Source organism: Oncorhynchus keta, unplaced genomic scaffold (assembly GCF_023373465.1).
Source record: "Oncorhynchus keta strain PuntledgeMale-10-30-2019 unplaced genomic scaffold, Oket_V2 Un_contig_605_pilon_pilon, whole genome shotgun sequence".
Classification (NCBI taxonomy): domain Eukaryota; kingdom Metazoa; phylum Chordata; class Actinopteri; order Salmoniformes; family Salmonidae; genus Oncorhynchus; species Oncorhynchus keta.
In genome coordinates, this window is record NW_026288650.1 from 140,240 (window position 1) to 150,000 (window position 9,761).

The window sequence follows — 9,761 nt, forward strand, 5'->3', positions numbered from 1 at the left end:
TAAATGTAAATATGATCTCTAATATATGGAGATCATTACTGTATACTGTAAATGAGTACAGCAACTCTTATTGAATATTATCTCTAATATATGGAGATCGGTACTGTATACTGTAAATGAGTACAGCACCTCTTATTGAATATTATCTCTAATATATGGAGATCGGTACTGTATACTGTAAATGAGTACAGCACCTCTTATTGAATATTATCTCTAATATATGGAGATCGGTGCTGTATACTGTAAATGAGTACAGCACCTCTTATTGAATATTATCTCTAATATATGGAGATCGGTACTGTATACTGTAAATGAGTACAGCACCTCTTATTGAATACTATCTCTAATATATGGAGATCGGTGCTGTATACTGTAAATGAGTACAGCACCTCTTATTGAATACTATCTCTAATATATGGAGATCGGTACTGTATACTGTAAATGAGTACAGCACCTCTTATTGAATACTATCACTAATATATGGAGATCAGTACTGTATACTGTAAATGAGTACAGCACCTCTTATTGAATACTATCTCTAATATATGGAGATCAGTACTGTATACTGTAAATGAGTACAGCACCTCTTATTGAATATTATCTCTGAAATATGGAGATCAGTACTGTATACTGTAAATGAGTACAGCACCTCTTATTGAATATTATCTCTAATATATGGAGATCGGTACTGTATACTGTAAATGAGTACAGCACCTCTTATTGAATATGATCTCTAATATATGGAGATCGGTACTGTATACTGTAAATGAGTACAGCACCTCTTATTGAATATTATCTCTAATATATGGAGATCAGTACTGTATACTGTAAATGAGTACAGCACCTCTTATTGAATACTATCTCTAATATATGGAGATCGGTGCTGTATACTGTAAATGAGTACAGCACCTCTTATTGAATATTATCTCTAATATATGGAGATCGGTACTGTATACTGTAAATGAGTACAGCACCTCTTATTGAATATTATCTCTAATATATGGAGATCGGTGCTGTATACTGTAAATGAGTACAGCACCTCTTATTGAATATTATCTCTAATATATGGAGATCGGTACTGTATACTGTAAATGAGTACAGCACCTCTTATTGAATATTATCTCTAATATATGGAGATCGGTACTGTATACTGTAAATGAGTACAGCACCTCTTATTGAATATTATCTCTAATATATGGAGATCGGTACTGTATACTGTAAATGAGTACAGCACCTCTTATTGAATATTATCTCTAATATATGGAGATCGGTACTGTATACTGTAAATGAGTACAGCACCTCTTATTGAATATTATCTCTAATATATGGAGATCGGTACTGTATACTGTAAATGAGTACAGCACCTCTTATTGAATATGATCTCTAATATATGGAGATCGGTACTGTATACTGTAAATGAGTACAGCACCTCTTATTGAATATTATCTCTAATATATGGAGATCGGTGCTGTATACTGTAAATGAGTACAGCACCTCTTATTGAATATGATTCCTCTCTCATTCATATATGTATTTCTCCAACACTCCCCCTCGATAACCACCAGGCCTCGGGGTGGATGTATTGTACGATACGCCCACTGGGCTATAATGGATACACCGAAAGCAAAAGAGCTGAGTGCAGAACTCTGAGATACGCAGCAGGTAACTTAGATTGTAAAGTACGTGGCTCACGCCTGTTCACTAAACTATGTGGAGATATGGGACCAGAGCATGACGCTGATCTATTCCATTATGGCAGAGGGAGACACATTCATAACTAGAGTGTAGAGGCCTGCCCGCCCTGCTGTGGTAAATAGAGCCCCAATCTGTGCAAAAACACCATTCAATCCCATGGAGAATGTTTTTCGTCGATATAGTCAGGCAGCACACTGAACATCCCCTGTGCCGGTTTGGGAATCGTGAGACCGAACATTACGCCCTCGTGAATAGCATCCATCCGACATGTATAGAGAACAAAAGTCAATACACAGGCACCTCGGGCCTCACAGCTAACGTCCATTTTTTTATTTTTTATTTTACCTTTATTTTACTAGGCAATTCAGTTAAGAACAAATTATTATTTTCAATAACAGCCTAGGAACAGTGAGTTAACTGCCTGTTCAGGGGCAGAACGACAGATTTGTACCTTGTCAGCTCGGGGGGTTGAACCCCTTACAACCTTGCAGTTACTAATCCAAAGCTCTAACCACTAGAGCTACCCTGCCTAACCACTAGGCTACCCTGCCTAACCACTAGGCTACCCTGCCTAACCACTAGGCTACCCTGCCTAACCACTGGGCTACCCTGCCTAACCACTAGGCTACCCTGCCTAACCACTAGGCTACCCTGCCTAACCACTAGGCTACCCTGCCTAACCACTAGAGCTACCCTGCCTAACCACTAGGCTACCCTGCCTAACCACTAGGCTACCCTGCCTAACCACTAGGCTACCCTGCCTAACCACTAGGCTACCCTGCCTAACCACTAGGCTACCCTGCCTAACCACTAGGCTACCCTGCCTAACCACTAGGCTACCCTGCCTAACCACTAGAGCTACCCTGCTTAACCACTAGGCTACCCTGCCTAACCACTAGAGCTACCCTGCGTAACCACTAGGCTACCCTGCCTAACCACTAGGCTACCCTGCCTAACCACTAGAGCTACCCTGCCTAACCACTAGGCTACCCTGCCTAACCACTAGGCTACCCTGCCTAACCACTAGGCTACCCTGCCTAACCACTAGGCTACCCTGCCTAACCACTAGAGCTACCCTGCCTAACCACTAGGCTACCCTGCCTAACCACTAGGCTACCCTGCCTAACCACTAGGCTACCCTGCCTGGAGAGCATCAGCTGGGGAGTTGTCGATTCGTTCAGTCAGAGTTTCCTCCTGATTGCTATAGCATCAACTCTTAGTTTCACAATGTTAACTGACAAAGGTTTTGCTGTGAGTTTCTGTGCCTCTGCCTCCCCACACACTGTTTTCACCATATCAGTTGCATCCTGTAATATCCCAAATCTCTGCAATAGTGTGTGGTTTCACAGCGTGGCTGAGCCATTCACTGTAGGAACGATTCAAGTGCAGTCTAAGGACTCTCTCGGGTTGATATTTTTACTCTTATATTTGAATAATTTTCATTTAGATTTTTAAGGTCAATCACATTACAACGATTTTGAGAGATGAAGAAAATTATATTATATATACAGTGGGCTCCAAAATGAATGGCACCCCTGACTGGCAACGCACAAATGATACTTAAAAATATATAAACAATATAATTATAGAGATAAACTCAAAATACCAACATGGGAAAAATACTGTACGTGGCAGCGTAGCCTAGTGGTTAGAGTGTAGAGGCGGCAGGGTAGCCTAGTAACCACTAGAGGCGGCAGCGTAGCCTAGTGCTGTAGAGGCGGCAGCGTAGCCAGTGGTTAGAGTAGAGGCGGCAGCTAGCCTAGTGGTTACAGCGTTGGACTAGTAACCGAAAGGTTGTAAGTTCAAATCCCCGAGCTGACAAGGTACAAATCTGTCAACCCCTGAACAGGCAGTTAACCACTGTTCATAGGCTGTCATTTAAAATAAGAATTTGTTCTTAACTGACTTGCCTAGTAAAATAAATAAAAAATGTTTCAATGGAATCCACCAAATCATTTATTGATTTAACCAAAAAATCTATGTCTTCCAAATCAAGGTTTCGCAATGAATGGCACCCTTAAATATTATTGTAAATAACACATATCAAAATTAAACCAGGATTTAAATTCCACTTATTGAAGTTTATCTATGTGTTAAGGAACTATATTGAGCCATTATATCACTTAGAGTTTCACTAGGGTATAAAAATAAGGTAACACACATGCAATATCCCTTTGTCATCCAACACCATGAAGAAAACTACAGAACTGGCTGTTCAAAAGGAGACATAAAGGTCGTAGACCTTCATAAATCTGGTCATGGCTACAAGAAGATCCACAAACGATTGGATATACCCACTGAGCACTGTCAGGGAAATGATTAAAACATTCTAAAGATACAGAACAGTTATAAACCTCACGGGTAGAGGACGCAAATGCATATTGCCCCCCTCAGGATAGGGAGGAGGATGGTGAGAGAAGCAACAAAACCCCCAATAATCAATGTGAAAGAATTGCATGCCTTGGTAGGGTCTTGGGGTCACCAGGTTTTAAAAAAAAGCACCATCAGACACCACCTCCACAACCACAGGCTCTTTGGAAGGGTTGCCAGAAGAAAGCCCTTTCTGACCACAAGACACAGACACAAAGCGCTGGGAGTTTGCCAAACATCATTTAAATTCTGACTGGAGGAAGGTGCTCTGGTCAGATGAGACCAAAATGGAACATTCTGGTCAGATACAACATCGGCCTCGAAACAGAGATGCATACAAGGAGAGGCACCTCATACCCACGGTGAAATATGGTGGGGGTCACCTCATACCCACGGTGAAATATGGTGGGGGTCACCTCATACCCACGGTGAAGTATGGTGGGGGTCACCTCATACCCACGGTGAAGTATGGTGGGGGTCACCTCATACCCACGGTGAAGTATGGTGGGGGTCACCTCATACCCACGGTGAAGTATGGTGGGGGGTCACCTCATACCCACGGTGAAGTATGGTGGGGGTCACCTCATACCCACGGTGAAGTATGGTGGGGGTCACCTCATACCCACGGTGAAGTATGGTGGGGGTCACCTCATACCCACGGTGAAGTATGGTGGGGGTCACCTCATACCCACGGTGAAGTATGGTGGGGGTCACCTCATACCCACGGTGAAGTATGGTGGGGGTCACCTCATACCCACGGTGAAGTATGGTGGGGGTCACCTCATACCCACGGTGAAGTATGGTGGGGGTCACCTCATACCCACGGTGAAGTATGGTGGGGGTCACCTCATACCCACGGTGAAGTATGGTGGGGGTCACCTCATACCCACGGTGAAGTATGGTGGGGGTCACCTACCCATGGTACCCACGGTGAAGTATGGTGGGGGTCACCTCATACCCACGGTGAAGTATGGTGGGGGTCACCTCATACCCACGGTGAAGTATGGTGGGGGTCACCTCATACCCACGGTGAAGTATGGTGGGGGTCACCTCATACCCACGGTGAAGTATGGTGGGGGTCACCTCATACCCACGGTGAATACCCACGGTGAAGTATGGTGGGGGTCACCTCATACCCACGGTGAAGTATGGTGGGGGTCACCTCATACCCACGGTGAAGTATGGTGGGGGTCACCTCATACCCACGGTGAGTAGTACCCACGGTGAAGTATGGTGGGGGTCACCTCATACCCACGGTGAAGTATGGTGGGGGTCACCTCATACCCAAGTATGGTGGGGGTCACCTCATACCCACGGTGAAGTATGGTGGGGGTCACCTCATACCCACGGTAGAGATATGATGGGGGTCACCTCATACCCACGGTGAAATATGGTGGGGGTTACCTCATACCCACGGTGAAGTATGGTGAGGGGCACCTCATACCCACGGTGAAGTATGGTGGGGGTCACCTCATACCCACGGTGAAGTATGGTGGGGGTCACCTCATACCCACGGTGAAGTATGGTGGGGGTCACCTCATACCCACGGTGAAGTATGGTGGGGGTCACCTCATACCCACGGTGAAGTATGGTGGGGGGTCACCTCATACCCACGGTGAAGTATGGTGGGGGGTCACCTCATACCCACGGTGAAGTATGGTGGGGGTCACCTCATACCCACGGTGAAGTATGGTGGGGGTCACCTCATACCCACGGTGAAGTATGGTGGGGGTCACCTCATACCCACGGTGAAGTAATCACCTCATACCCACGGTGGTATGGTGGGGGGTCACCTCATACCCACGGTGAAGTATGGTGGGGGTCACCTCATACCCACGGTGAAGTATGGTGGGGGTCACCTCATACCCACGGTGAAGTATGGTGGGGGTCACCTATACCCACGGTGAAGTATGGTGGGGGTCACCTCATACCCACGGTGAAGTATGGTGGGGGTCACCTCATACCCACGGTGAAGTATGGTGGGGGTTACCTCATACCCACGGTGAAGTAACCTCATACCCACGGTGAAGTATGGTGGGGTCACCTCATACCCACGGTGAAGTATGGTGGGGTCACCTCTACCCACGGTATGGTGGGGGTCACCCCACGGTGAAGTATGGTGGGGTCACCTCATACCCACGGTGAAGTATGGTGGGGGTCACCTCATACCCACGGTGAAGTATGGTGGGGGCACCTCATACCCACGGTGAAGTATGGTGGGGGTCACCTCATACCGTGAAGTATGGTGGGGGTCACCTCATACCCACGGTGAAGTATGGTGGGGGTCACCTCATACCCACGGTGAAGTATGGTGGGGGTCACCTCATACCCACGGTGAAGTATGGTGGGGGTCACCTCATACCCACGGTGAAGTATGGTGGGGGTCACCTCATACCCACGGTGATGGTGGGGGGTCACCTATGGTGGGGGTCACCTCATACCCACGGTGAAGTATGGTGGGGGTCACCTCATACCCACGGTGAAGTGGTGGTACCCACGGGGGTCACCTCATACCCACGGTGAAATATGGTGGGGGTCACCTCATACCCACGGTGAAGTATGGTGGGGGGTCACCTCATACCCACGGTGAAGTATGGTGGGGGTCGGCCCACGGTGAAGTATGGTGGGGGTCACCTCATACCCACGGTGAAACAGAGATACATACAAGGAGAGGCACCTCATACCCACGGTGAAATATGGTCACCTCAGTGTAGTGGGGTCACCTCATACCCACGGTGAAGTATGGTGGGGGTCACCTTATACCCACGGTGAAATATGGTGGGGGTCACCTCATACCCACGGTGAAATATGGAGTGGGGTCACCTCATACCCACGGTGAAGTATGGTCACCTCATACCCACGGTGGGGGTCACCTATACCCACGGTGAAATATGGTGGGGTCACCTCATACCCACGGTGAAGTATGGTGGGGGTCACCTCATACCCACGGTGAAATATGGTGGGGGTCACCTCATACCCACAGTGAAATATGGAGGGGGTCACCTCATACCCACGGTGAAGTATGGTGGGGGTCACCTCATACCCACGGTGAAATATGGAGGGGGTCACCTCATACCCACGGTGAAGTATGGGGGGGGGTCACCTCATACCCACGGTGAAAGATGGTGGGGGTCACCTCATACCCACGGTGAAGTATGGTGGGGGTCACCTAATACCCACGGTGAAATATGGTGGGGGTCACCTCATACCCACGGTGAAGTATGGTGGGGGGTCACCTCATACCCACGGTGAAATATGGAGGGGGGTCAGTGATGTTTTGAGGCTGTTTTAATTCTGACTGGTATCTGGTATCTAGCTACAGTAATACAGCACATTGTCTCCTCTGATATCTAGCTACAGTAATACAGTACATTGTCTCCTCTGATATCTAGCTACAGTAATACAGCACATTGTCTCCTCTGATATCTAGCTACAGTAATACAGTACATTGTCTCCTCTGGTATCTAGCTACAGTAATACAGTATATTGTCTCCTCTGATATCTAGCTACAGTAATACAGCACATTGTCTCCTCTGATATCTAGCTACAGTAATACAGTATATTGTCTCCTCTGATATCTAGCTACAGTAATACAGTATATTGTCTCCTCTGATATCTAGCTACAGTAATACAGTACATTGTCTCCTCTGATATCTAGCTACAGTAATACAGTATATTGTCTCCTCTGATATATAGCTACAGTAATACAGCACATTGTCTCCTCTGATATCTAGCTACAGCAATACAGTATATTGTCTCCTCTGATATCTAGCTACAGTAATACAGTACATTGTCTCCTCTGGTATCTAGCTACAGTAATACAGTACATTGTCTCCTCTGGTATCTAGCTACAGTAATACAGTACATTGTCTCCTCTGATATCTAGCTACAGTAATACAGGACATTGTCTCCTCTGATATCTAGCTACAGTAATACAGGACATTGTCTCCTCTGGTATCTAGCTACAGTAATACAGTACATTGTCTCCTCTGGTATCTAGCTACAGTAATACAGTACATTGTCTCCTCTGATATCTAGCTACAGTAATACAGTACATTGTCTCCTCTGATATCTAGCTACAGTAATACAGGACATTGTCTCCTCTGATATCCAGCTACAGTAATACAGTACATTGTCTCCTCTGATATCTAGCTACAGTAATACAGTACATTGTCTCCTCTGGTATCTAGCTACAGTAATACAGTACATTGTCTCCTCTGATATCTAGCTACAGTAATACAGTACATTGTCTCCTCTGGTATCTAGCTACAGTAATACAGTACATTGTCTCCTCTGATATCTAGCTACAGTAATACAGTATATTGTCTCCTCTGATATCTAGCTACAGTAATACAGTACATTGTCTCCTCTGGTATCTAGCTACAGTAATACAGTACATTGTCTCCTCTGATATCTAGCTACAGTAATACAATACATTGTCTCCTCTGATATCTAGCTACAGTAATACAGTACATTGTCTCCTCTGATATCTAGCTACAGTAATACAGTACATTGTCTCTTCTGGTATCTAGCTACAGTAATACAGGACATTGTCTCCTCTGGTATCTAGCTACAGTAATACAGTATATTGGCTCCTCTGATATCTAGCTACAGTAATACAGCACATTGTCTCCTCTGATATCTAGCTACAGTAATACAGTATATTGTCTCCTCTGATATCTAGCTACAGTAATACAGTACATTGTCTCCTCTGGTATCTAGCTACAGTAATACAGTATATTGTCTCCTCTGATATCTAGCTACAGTAATACAGCACATTGTCTCCTCTGATATCTAGCTACAGTAATACAGTATATTGTCTCCTCTGATATCTAGCTACAGTAATACAGTATATTGTCTCCTCTGATATCTAGCTACAGTAATACAGTACATTGTCTCCTCTGATATCTAGCTACAGTAATACAGTATATTGTCTCCTCTGATATCTAGCTACAGTAATTACATTGTCTCCTCTGATATCTAGCTACAGCAATACAGTATATTGTCTCCTCTGATATCTAGCTACAGTAATACAGTACATTGTCTCCTCTGGTATCTAGCTACAGTAATACAGGACATTGTCTCCTCTGGTATCTAGCTACAGTAATACAGTACATTGTCTCCTCTGGTATCTAGCTACAGTAATACAGGACATTGTCTCCTCTGATATCTAGCTACAGTAATACAGCACATTGTCTCCTCTGATATCTAGCTACAGTAATACAGTATATTGTCTCCTCTGATATCTAGCTACAGTAATACAGTACATTGTCTCCTCTGATATCTAGCTACAGTAATACAGTACATTGTCTCCTCTGATATCTAGCTACAGTAATACAGCACATTGTCTCCTCTGATATCTAGCTACAGTAATACAGTACATTGTCTCCTCTGATATCTAGCTACAGTAATACAGTACATTGTCTCCTCTGATATCTAGCTACAGTAATACAGCACATTGTCTCCTCTGATATCTAGCTACAGTAATACAGTACATTGTCTCCTCTGGTATCTAGCTACAGTAATACAGTACATTGTCTCCTCTGATATCTAGCTACAGTAATACAGTATATTGTCTCCTCTGATATCTAGCTACAGTAATACAGTACATTGTCTCCTCTGGTATCTAGCTACAGTAATACAGTACATTGTCTCCTCTGATATCTAGCTACAGTAATACAATACATTGTCTCCTC